This window comes from Varroa destructor, unplaced genomic scaffold (genome assembly GCF_002443255.2).
Source record: "Varroa destructor unplaced genomic scaffold, Vdes_3.0 BEIS01000004.1, whole genome shotgun sequence".
Taxonomy (NCBI): domain Eukaryota; kingdom Metazoa; phylum Arthropoda; class Arachnida; order Mesostigmata; family Varroidae; genus Varroa; species Varroa destructor.
In genome coordinates this window covers 18,997,024-19,010,402 of record NW_019211457.1, presented here as the reverse complement: position 1 = coordinate 19,010,402, position 13,379 = coordinate 18,997,024, and positions in this window count along the sequence as shown.

Below are 13,379 nucleotides of genomic sequence, written 5' to 3'. Positions count from 1 at the left end.
AATAATTTCGCTTTAGATCCTGTTGATTCAGTTATATAAGGTCTATCCAAGTCCTGCTCCACATGCTGTAACGAGCTCTTGCGAGAAAACAGATCCTATGCATCAGAAAAATTGATGCCTACGGTCTTCATGATGAAGCAGTATTAAGTTTGAGCTCACTGTGTCTGCTGAGCTCCGCCAGGCGAAGCGCAATATAGTTCTTTTTTTTACCAAAATGAAGGAGCAATTTTTTACTACTGAGCCCATCATGACAAATTTTCGTATTGAAGGTATACAGCACACACTTATCAGGAGTAGGCAGCGTATATATACTAGTCTGAAACTGGCCTAACACAGTTGTGGGTATTCTGTTACCTTATGTTAAGTAAGCACATTGCAAGCTTGTCAGATCTTTCGTACCCTACGGAACAACCAGAACAGAATACATTAAGGAGCTATATATGCTGATAATTACAATTATTCCAGTAGTCGAGTGACTTATAGTTCAACCCAGACATGCAGCTTTGAAGCCGCAAAATAGCTTTTCAAGACTTTTCTAAACCTTTCGCTTTATTAAATAGTAGGTTCAGGATATAATGAGTAGTCTGTGGATCAGAATAATCCTTGAAACAGAAACACGGGCTCTCCTTAGCTCACTGAAGCTTCCTGGTACGTTTCTCTGAAGCTCTATCTGAATATTACCCAACAGATAATTTAAGGAAATCTTATCGTGTTGGAATGCCTCCTTCATCATCTATTGGACATTTCATGCCAGTGTCCCGTATGATACTTTTGCTTAAAGTACGTTGCGTCTTCATAAAGCTGGTAACCCCATTCTTCCCAAAAACGGCCAAAGATACGCCCTGAGTGTTGTTAGACCTTCTCTCATATTTCCTAAGCATCGTTATGTTTTTTGCTTGTTACCTGTTAACAATGGCGTAGGTGGCGGTTCGTTGCGGCGTTGTTGACCTTCACCCTTTTCTCCAGATTTTTCTTAAAAGAACTATGGCTAAGCCTAAACCAGGAGCTAAATGACTCCCAGAAAGCAAAGTTTCTAGCGAGATCGATGTAACCTCTTTTCCATTGCCTTGTTCAACTCCGATACTCCTAACAAAGACTACGCCATATGGTAGCCACAGCCTATGTAAGGCGTGACTGCGAATAGTCGTTTCATTGTCCACAACTATTTGAATGGACAACATCGTTATGGATGCTTTCGCTTGGGTCCGTGTTTAGGCGGGCCACGCACCGTTTGATACGAAGAAGAGCCGGACAAACCGGGCAGCCCGAAAGCCGGCTGCCACATTATTATGTACTCCATTATACATTAGCCAGAACATTACATCGTTTTCTGTGCACTAAGGAATCGAAACGACTATACCGGGATGTCGGCTGTCGCCCAGATGGGCTAGATGCCCAACAGGGCCAAGAACCTGCTCTAAGATGCTAATTTCATATAGTCTATAGTTCATTCTTGTCTTAGGTGTTGTGTTGCCGTTTAATTAGAGTGCGTAGAAAGCAAGTTGCAAAAACACGTAGCGTTTACACTATAGCGTGCCGGCGATCATGAGCTCTGGGCTTCTAATTTTGGCAGAGCGAATAAGGCTTTGGAGAGTCGGAAATTAATACAGCATTTTTAATACCTATTCGAAGCAAGTACATAGTGATATTTCGATATGATGTACACGTTCATAGAATAACCGCTGAAGCTAAGCTGTTTAGGTCGAAGCATTGCCTGTCGCACGTTCTAGTTCCGATTGATCTGTATCAGCTCTCCCACAAAAAAAGTATAAAAAGTTTTGTCTAAATCAAAAAAATGGACGCGCACACGACTGTTTGAATGATACGAGGAACTTTCAATATTTATGTCTATTATTCCAATACTCTCGCAAGGTTGTATTATGTTTGTCACACTTATTCTCGGATTCACGCAGTGGAGCTCGCACAATTTGTATTATCTCTCTATCTAGATCCTCGTGATAGGAGGGGCCAAAATTTGCTTTCCGTCTATCCTGCCTGGTGGTAGAGATTTATTACAACCCGCTTTATTAAGAGGCTCGACAAAAATCACATCAGAGCATCAAAAACGAACTACTGAAAAACTAAGGGAAATAATTTTCACTCGATAGCCGCATAGAACACTTACCAAACAGTCTATCATAGCCTAAGTAATATTAAGTCACTTACACGGCACCACAGCAAAAGGACAAACTACTTTCTAACAAATTCTAGATAATGTTGAACTTTTCGTTGTGGCACACTAGCAACGTGTGGCCTACCAAACAAACATAAAATAATCCGAATTTCAAGCTCATATCGAAAGCAAAGTTTTTTGGCGGTAAGGCCCGGCCCTTTAAGGGTTAAACGGCAATAATAAACGTACCATTCAAAAGCTTTATTTTTGATGACGACAAACAGGCACATCACAAGTATCCACTTTAAAAAACCATTAATATTCAACACGATATGAAAATCTTGTCATTTAGTTGGAGATAGAACTGTCACTAATTGAGAAAAAAAAAATCAACATCGCATTGGCTCCAGAGAAAGCCAATTCACAACATGCCATATCATGTAAAATAGAGCAAAAACACGTGCTCATGCGCCTTCGCAACAATTATTTATAGAAATAAGAATAGAACGCGTGAGGGGCGGCGGAGGCGTAGTCCAAAAGACCGCCAAGATCACAGCTACCAGGAACATTGTGGGTCGAACAATCTTCTCAGCGAACATACCCCTCTTAATATGGACGTTTCTTCTATGTGGTCTAATCGTAGTTAACGCTACTTGTTATATTACAAACTCAATTATAAACCTTACTATGGACGTGAGAAAAGCGCTTGAAGTGAAATAGTAGATCGACATTTGTTGTTGTCGAAGTAGTTAGCATAGTTAAAAGTAAACTTCAGTTCCAGGACCTGCTAAAAAAAAGTTTCATCAGCCGACAGCTTCCCGTAACACAGTAATGTCAGTATTTTAGGTAGGATAGGACCCCTTCGTTTCTACCTTCAGAAGGGGGTAAGTAGGGTCGGAGAAGGGCATAACAACACTGTATACTAGACCTTAAAAAAGCTTGGTGGCTTTCTGAGGCACTTGACGAGCTAACGTTTTTGCTTAAAGACTTAATCAGCAGAAAGCAATTGTACGCGTGTTGTAACTATGAAAATTAAGGTGCATATGCAAAATCGTCAACTTGCAATTTAATTGACTAAAACTGCTAGAGACTTCACATCTGTTGCTCTTAAGCGGACAGAATATCCGCATGAAAGAGGTCGTTGAAGCCATAGCTGAGGACATATTAGGAATTCCGAAACCTTTTATTTCTGCCAGTGGAAGACTGCGGCCGAGACGGAATGAGTTTTACTTGGGCAGCATGTGACTACAGCGAGGAGGTGTTGTTCATCATTGCGCGTTCGGAAAGTTGAAGTCACTGGAGGGGAAATTTAGTGAATACGTAAGTTACGACAGGATGCTCGCATAGTCGCACCACCTAATATATTTCTGTGGAGTTTTTTTTGCAATTAGGTTTGAAAAAAACAATTGAAGATTCAACTGTTTGTTTTGAGCTTGCAGAAATCTTGGAAAGACGGTTGCAGGTAGTATAATAATGTGATTCTGATACAATCTAGCATTTTTTTGTTACGTTAGGAATATATATGGTGTCATGCTTTGTGCCTGCACGATCGTAAGTGCCATATGTCGTATGTTAAATAATCGTTATCGAATTTATTCAGTAGGTCGGATTAAGATCTGCTTTTTACACATTTCAGCGGATTGCATACGTAGGTATTCGGCGAAGTGGGTAGAGACACAGGCACAGCTGGATAAGCGCACTCGGTTATATTCGTACGCTCAATATGGTATCGCTTGGTCCGCTGACCCAATAGACTGTGGCCATCATTATAAGCCTTTCGGTTATTGTCATATTATACTAAGACGTTTGATTGTTAATTAGACTGGATTTAATCCAAGTACGATTAAGGGGAAAAGCACGACTATATATTCCAATAGTCGCCATACCGATGGCGCATCATGCAAAACATCATATAAACATCTATATCCCTTAACTAGCCGTAATTAGAAATATGTAGTCTGCAATCACGCGGCAGATTTTTTGTAGGTGAACGTGATTGACAAGCTATGGACAAGCAAGAGTAATTTGCTACTAAAATCTCTAGATTCCCTTCAGGAGAAACATGTTATGCACATGGACCTCTTTAACCAGTCCTGCCGTTTTGAGATCGTGCCATGCACACAAGCTTGCCATGGCCTGCTCGAGGTTGACACGTTTTGCATTTGTGTAAAACAACACAGACACATCCTAATCAAGGCAAATATCAAGGGTTTTTGCTACAAATATAACAATAGACGCCTTTGTATATGACATATGTGATACATATGAAAGGCTGAGCCGTCCTTGTCACGTTGCTAAGCTTGCTACATTAAGCACATAGCAAAAAGTACACCGTGTCGATGCTTTCGAACTGTGTTTCAGATACAAAACGTGACGTTCAGCGTTTCCAAGGAATGCGTGCCTTACTGTATTTTGTTAGAACTGCTCATTGACATGAAAAATGATGAAGCTCGACTAGCTACCTCTGGCCGTGTTAAAAAAGGTCTGTCCACACTTATTGACATTCGGCAACGAATTCGATATGCCACCGCGTCATTCTCTGATCCTGATCTCGCTCACACTTCAGTGGTAGAGTATATTTGCCATCTGTTTATTCTGCGGTTAATGGCAGAATCCAGCAAATAGCTGTTTGGCCGCAGGACAGCGCTAGCCCTATACGCACTATCGATAAATTGATCGACGGACTCCACTGGCATTCGTCTTGCTAACCTTGAGCATCAACAGCGTAGCTGCTACCAGTAGAAAATGTCCAAGGTTTCCTAGAGCCAACAAATATGATTTGCGAGCTTTGTTAAGTTGTAGCTGAACCGGCTTGCTAAAGTGTTTGACGGCTTCAAAGTATGTGTTAGAGTTAAGGTTTTCTAAATACGTACTTTTGTTTGCATGTTGGGATCTCTTCGCGTCTTAAAGTGGACCCAGTTCGAAATATTCGAAAAGTTCATTCCAAGGAGTTATATTCCAAGCATTCTAAACACAGCTTTCAAAAGTTGCGCCACTCGACCGACAAAGATCGCTTATTTCAATGTGCGGCAATGCAGGCGTATCCAGAGAAAAATTTTGTGACATCAGCTATTTTACTGAAGCTTCGTTGAGCCTTCGTAGGTGAAACGGACATAATGAGATTCATATTATTTCAGGAAATAAAACGACTTAATTTAAATGAAGTCATTATATATAGTACCGGCTTATTTTCATATTTACTTCGGTTAGTATAAAAAAGCCGCTATCTTCAAAACACATGAACCCGGGTAAGAACAATCCATAAAGCGTCATATTCGGATCGGTACGTGTCACCCTACCTGACAGCGCTCCTGCTCTGGCGAGTATATCTGCTCTGACTCTCATTCGAGCGTCGGAGTCTGATTTGAGCATGACTTCCTACTTAACTATGTCGTATTTCGCGCCGATTGCACCTTTGTAGACAGACAGGCTATTACCTGTGCCGATAATGCACAGTCTATAGTGGACTGGTGGGATCTACAGTGTCGTTTAAACATCAGTTCGGATACACGTGCCTGAATGACGTTTTATACTTGATTAAACGCGCAATCATCAGACGTTTACGCGGTGCAAAGATGTTAAGACGTTAGGTTTATTTATTGAAAATCGACAAAGAGACCCAGAGGGCAGTCATTTGTCTATCTAACAATGCCGATTCTCTATTGGTATCATTTGTTATTCGGCTCCACCTGTCGTGTTGCGTAGGTAAACGGGTTAGGACAAGTTGTGTATCGTGCTATAGCTGCATTTGTTTAGTGAATGAGTGAGTGAGACTATGAACGTCGTGAAGAAAGGACGTTTTTTACCTCATATCGTTAAAAACACGGGTAACTATATAATACTGTTTTTCATTAGTACCAAGCGTGCCTTACATTTTGCCAGTCACTATTTCGAGCACTTGTTGCAATAGCACCAAAGGTCCCAGAAATAATTAGGCTCGCTAATTCTAAAAGTCCACGACAGAAGCTTGATTTCGCGTTTGTTCAAGCTCGTCACCGTCTTTGTCAGACTAGGCCAGAATGAAAAGTTTTAACCTGACATAGCTACTTCGAGGGTTCTGGCGATAGCTAGCTAGAATTTGCAAGGGTCAAACGTGATTGATAAGAAATCTTCTTTATCTACCGTATTAGTATAGGTTATTTTAAATTGGCCGAAAGATAGTACACTTTGCCTTTGCAAGTACATCTGCTTGAAGTACATAGAGAATCACATGTCGTTTTCTGTAAAAAAAAGTTCCGACTTTTACCGGGAAAATAATAAATCGGCGCCTTATGGCCTCGTTTACGGAGATCTATTGTTCTCTATAGGTCTGACCACGTTCTGTAAATGGGTACGTAGTAAAAGTCAATGCCGTTTTTAGAAGTGGGTGAAACGAGCTTTACGGGAAGCCTTAGGTTTACAATTAAAGCAAAACAAACTGACTAGTAGAAGTCTCGAAAATCATCTACTTTCCTGGGGTACCTGAAGATGGAGGGTCTAATACAACAAATTTAAGTTTTTTTTACGATAACAAAAATTAATACGTACACAGATATTATTGCACCTGCATGCAAGATCGTGCCTGTAACATTCATATGTCTTTATAAGCCCGGCCTGGATAGACACGATATCGCTAGAATCTTATATGTCCATATTGATTTCTTGGGTGTTGCATAAAATTACACTCGTACTGCATTGTGACGGATGTAGTAAACAAGCTGAAAAATATATAAGCGTATTGTTTTAGTCACCTTTGAATTGAAAAATATGAACATGTGTCCCTATTGAACTTCATCAAGCCAGTGTTGCTCGTCAATCTCGATATGTGACCATTCTTTCTTACTGTAACTATCATTCTGTCTATCTGTACGGTGCCGGATACAATTGCACTAATTATGTGATTGGTAAGTTGCACTTTTTTTTTTTGTTCCGGTAACATAAATGCCACACCAAACGTTCAACTCAGTATTTGCTGCAGCTCATATTCAAAGAGCTGAAATTTGAAGGCCAGTCTGTGTGTGTACGCAGATCACAGAGAGCGTTAAACTTCTAGTTGTAATGGACACGGGGTAACTTTGTGGCTCTTCTGTCAACAGGAAAAAAACCTACACGCGGAAGCAAATGTTCTCCAAACGGGATGGTCACGCTTTGCTATCGAAAAATGTATTCAGAACCTCCGTTCAGGTAAGACAATAAAATGATTTTATATTGCGCTATAAAAGATCTACCGCCGTGAAAAGACGCACATTTTTGCCGGTTAAAGGGGTTCCATTCGTGCTTGCAATTAAGACTGACTCAAAATTTCACCGACAACTTTGTTTGATTCTGAAGCCATCGGTCGTTTCGTGTTGGGGCAGCAGCTCTGAGGTGAATTATGTCGCCTTTAGACCACCCTACGGTACGGCGTGCAGCGTATCCACAAGGAATAACTTGGCGGTGGTTTTCCGTACTTTGTATAGCTCTATTTCCTAATATATAGTAGTACCGTATAGTTTTCCTGTTTGCTGCTTTACATTATGTTTGTCGTTGAAAAGGGAAACTCATTCCGTTCTTTCACATTAAAAGTAGATTCTAAAAGAACATATATATATATATGCTTTTTTCGTGAGAAAACGTCAAGCACTGAAATTTATGTTGGGCTTTTGGTTCTTTTGTGCAGTTGCTAATAAATATTTATCAGAATAACGGGTTCATTTGGATCTCAAAGGGCGGAAATTGACTTACTACCCGCAAAATCTAAAGCGATAATCATTGTGGCTTTGCATAGACGGCTTCAGTATGATATTGACCAATATTCGTGTCCTGTTCGCGATCAGGATACGCGTAAACGTGCAACGCATGTGCTCGTCAGGAAGATAGCTGCTGACATCAAAGTTCTTAGAATTTCCTATAATATAAGTATAGATTTGGGAGTAAAAATCTCCCAAATGCGTAGATATTTAGAATAGATAGTTCGTAAGAAATATTCCTGAATATACATGTTCCGTATGTATGTGGTTATACTAAATAGGAAAACTGCTCAATAGAGCCCAGACCAATTTTGCCAGGACGCACAGATTTGGAATCTATCAAAAAATCTGAACCTGCAGTTAAATAAAAACGTTTTTAAATTCTCAAAGTTGGATTTTAGGTTAAATTTTTTATCACTATTTTATTGTTATTATATATTATTATATAGTTTAAGTTCTGAAAAAGAAGGACAGTTATTGTTTGTCGAAGTTAGCTGTGGAAATAATTCACCTAGTCAAAATATTGTCTATAAGAATGACTAGCCAGCAAGCGTCCATTGCGTCCCACGAGTGTCCCCTTGAGCACTGGAAATCAGCGTATTTGCTGAGAGTTCAGACCTCATCGTAGCCTTTACTAAAAAGCATTTTGATTATGGTATTCGTGGTTTGCAGATCGTCAGGTCAGATGGCGTCTGGTGCGATAAGACGGCCTTCAGTTAACGGTCGCTAGAGGTACTATGTGTTTAGATTTATGCAGAATATTTTAAGGTCTGAAAGTGGATGCAGACCTCGAAGAAGAGAACCAGATCGTGTCTCATATCTGAGCCTTCCAGCTAATCACTGAGAAGAAATCCACAAAATGGCGAATATTTGGTTTGATACAACATTATATTGTATACGTTGACTTCTGAAATTATGTCTTTTTGATAGACTCGTAAGCTTGTCAATTAAGTTATGACAGAACCTAAAAGTTATTAATGCATTTCTAATATTTCGCGCAAACGTCGAGACGGTTGCGTAGGGTGCGTATAACTTCTGTGAGGGGTGTTCGTTGTCAAACTATAACATCCTTCATCGTTTCAATGGCGATTTCATCGCACGGCCTAATGTCAATAAGTAATCACCATCTACGAAATACTTCTACTAGCAGACAGTATCTCTGTCCGAAAAAACTTACTTTCCTACTGAATTTGAATTTTCCCTGCGTTGACCTTTCTAAGCAACGCTGACAGCCTCGTGTGCTTTTGCGTCAGGCCTCGTTGTTATGAGCTATAGATGCAGCGCGACATACAAGCGAGTAGGCCTTGAAAACCGAAGGATTATTAATTTCTGTTTGTTGACTGATATGAGTTTTTGTTACAATCATATTCTACCTAATCGGTTTCATTTTCCATAGTGTCAAGTTCTTAATCGGCTAGCTAGTCACTTCACGATGTACAGAACATATATATATATATATATCAGAAATCACAGATCATATCAGAAAGTAGTACCACAGACAGTTCTCAAGCAAAACATATTAACCTCAACATTCAGCGCAGGGTCGTTTTCTGTTACACCGCTGTATAGCTTCCTATGTCCGAGTAATATGATTCATTATACGAGATCCACGTCGTCTGAACGACGAATGACGGCAACAATCAGATAAATGCAATGATTTTTGCTGAATGTACGGGTTGAGTCGTAAAAACAAGTATATATAAGCGAGTTATTTGATGCTCCGTCGATAAAGGATGTTTACCAAACTGTATTGTGGGAACGAGCTGTCCAGGTCCTCTTAGGCTGCATGATTTCAAACTAGCGACTATTATTCGATCAAGCCGTTATTCTGAGGGACCAACTATCAGTTTGGTTTTTTTCGTCCAGGGAACCGCAGCACGAGTATATCTTTAGCGCCAATGAAGAGTGGAATGGGGAGCACAGCTCAAAAACGTATCTCACCTAAACCGGAACGGCCTTAACACTAATCGGTGATCTCCGCCTTGGACCTACGGTCTATTCAAACTTGCGATTGTCATCTTACTGGTGTAGGGCAAATTTAATTGAATATAATGAGAAATTATTTGAAAATATTTAGGTACTGGGTAGGCTAATAGTCACAACGAGAGAAAAATAAACGCCCTCTACGTGAGTGACATTGCCTTCAACATGTTGGCATAAACCTTTTTATTTTCTCCATGATGGAACACAGCTTGATTGATAGCTTAATTTTAATTCTCTTACACATTCCCTAAAAATTATGATTCAACACTATATTGAGGGTTTTTATTCTCTTTTTTTGCCTAACTATAATTATCTTGAAGTACGCCCGCTATATTACCTTCAGTATGGCTATATTCGGTAGCTTTTGTCGTAACCACCCAAAAATCAAAGCACTGAATATCAAAATGGTAATTTATATTATAGGGTCACTTATTTCCGTTGTAATAAAAATATGTTTCTCATAAGGAATTTGTTGGCTGTATATAAGATACCATGCTGTATATCCTTCTAATGATAAAACAGAATGGCAATAAAAATAAGCAGAATGGTAAATATGGCCTTAGAGAATATTTTGGAACTGTTTGCTAGATTTGTAGGTTCGAACATTTCTTGACAATTTACCAAACATTCAACGGATATATGGCATGTTTATGGGCTATATGGGACAAACCTTTATATGGGATGCGTACAGCAATAAAAATTAGGTAAGTGTTGCAATATAGCTTTAAGGCACATCGGTTAGTCACGAACTTGGAAAAATATTTTTCGCTATTTTGTAGTACAAATACCTTTGTTTATCGAAAAGCTTTATCTCTTCTTCAGTTTCTTGCAGTATTAAAAAAGCCCCTCTGACGAGTGTCGTGCGCCGCCTCTATATCCTGGGCTATGCTTAGCATCGTTCCAGTTAAATTGGTAACACACATTAGTAACACTCAAATACATATAGAAGAATTATTAATGGGGGCTAAAAAATTCAGGGTGTCCCATAGATGTATACACCCTTGAGGAGGTCGACACTGTCATGAGCGCTCTGTCCTTTCAGGGTGTAACTAATAAAAAATAATGAGTAGGCCATAACTAATTTTCGAAAAACAAAGATGTTTCGGAAAAAGGTTCGGAGTACGAAAATGTAGCAGAAGTACAAAAACCAATCCGCTTACGCAATTTACAATACAGCAATTGGAAAAATTTGGCAAATAGCTCTAAAACAATTGAAACTATTCAGGGTGTCCACAGACAACGATCCGTCAACGAACAAGAAAATGTACTAGAAAGCTATGGCGAAATATCCCAACGATTTGAAATAGCAAAATACCCATTGCACTTCAAAGTGCTATAAATTGCAAAATTACATTTCAGTAATGGTACTTGGAGAAATATAAGCAGGATGCACAGTTTCCGAATAAGATTGTTTGGAGCGTTTGGAAAGGCTTTGATAAAGATGGCAAATTTCGTTTCCAGCACGACACAGCCCCTACACAGTATCACCGTGATGTAAAAGCATACCTTGGTCAGATTTTTTTAAACCGATGGGTTAAACGAAGAGGTCCATAGAGCATTCTACCCGTTCCTCAGGCCTAATCCCTAACATATTTTTTCTTGTGAGGATACCTTACAGATGAAGACTACGCCAGAAGGCCGATGACACTGTAAAATCTGAAAACTTCAATTAAGTAAGACTATGCTACAGCAACAAACTGAAGAGAAGTTTGCCAATCAATAGCACATCTTCGTCAGCAGTGCACTGATCAAAAGGTAATCATTTCGAATATTCCGGACGGGAGGAAAATCCGTACATTTCATGTAGACTGTTTTGCAATTTAAATATTATTTATATCTAAATAAAAAGAGAATTTATTCTGTTTATTTATTTATTTATACGTTTTTGCGTATTAATTATATTATCCTCTGTATCCTCCTTAAACCAACAGCATAGATTTAGTAAGGACTTTAGATAGGTAACAGCTACCTCTACGGGGAAGTTATCAGCTAGCTGAGTTAGGTCTAGATCAGAAATCTGAGGTTAAGGTGTGAGTGGCGTGTGTGGACAGAACAGAAAAAATAATATAAATTAAATAAACATTTGGATTAAATTTAGCAACAACGAGTCAGCTACCCTTACCTATATTGCGACGATATCATACAAATCGTGTATCGCCTACCTATATAATTGAGCCGATAGTATAGACAAATCAAACAACAAACATAGTTTCAGCATACTTTGTATCGATGACGTAAGACAATCCTTTATTTGAATAATAATGGTTATTTTGTAGTTATGGAATAGGTAAAACATTTAAAACAGTGACTGGTATGTGAAGGGGCAACGCTAGTAAAATGAGGAATCAAAGCAGTATAATTAGCGTTATCGACGCTCTTTGACTCTACGAGCCCCTGTCCTCCTGCTAACATTAAGGGCACTTTGTCTTAGCGAGGAAGTAATGAGTGTCTGGGGAGCACACTTCAGCGAACAATCGAAAACAAAGGATAATTGCCCCACAAAGTATATTCGAAAGGGTATGACGATGTGCAGATTTATCGAAACGAACTAGAATAAGCTCTACATATATTGCAATGGAAACAAATCTAATATTGAAGGCAAAGCTAGTTAACCGACATAAAATAACGTCTGCCGCGAAAAACGTATGTAACTAAATTTACACAACTCTCATAATACATTATTATATATTATATATAAAACGGTGGCAATAAAAGACTGCCCTTATACAACAATGCGAGATATTTTAGTTACTGACAGGTAAGTCTCGGCTTACAAAATACAAAGAATTGCTATGTTTTCAAGAAAGGCTCAAGGAGTGAGGTTCGAGCTCGAAGCAGCTGTCACAAATGACTATGGACTTGACACATCTGGCTATAGACAGGTACGCTGAGAACAACTTTATACCTTGTCACAAAACTACGAATACTATTTAGCAAGTACAATTCCATAACTTGGAATCCTCTTAAGCGTCCTCGATAGCTTTCGTCTGCTTTGTTTGTTTGAAAATGTTTTGAATCGACACAACTGTGCAATAGAGCATAGAAGTGGCTACATTTACCAGATCGTATCTCAAGCTAACGATTTTAAGGCTAGCCAAGGTATGATTATTAGCAAACCAATTTTAATAGCAACCGGAAATTATCACCGTGGGACAGGAAACGCATTGACGTATGTTGTAGTCCGACTTGAAAACAAAAAGAGAAAACGAAAGTACGACCTTTCTTCATCACAGCCAATCGCTCGAAGAAAGGTCGGCGGTATTTCACCGTTAGCCAGAAAACCGTTAACTGACATCGCTTATACAAACATTGTGATTACATAAAAAGGAAACCAGCTTCGAAATGGCATGGGATATAGATAATATTCAATGGACGATCCGCATACTGTCTCAAAAGATTCAACAGTAAAAATATGCATAAAATAATGCATCAGTGTACAAAAAATGTATATATATATATATATTCCCTTTTTTAGCACGAAGTTCGGTTCGGAAGGAAAAATATACCTCCCTGAAGTTTCTCTATTTTATATTCTGTTTCTATGAATATTTCTATGAAACGGCGTGTTGTAGTGT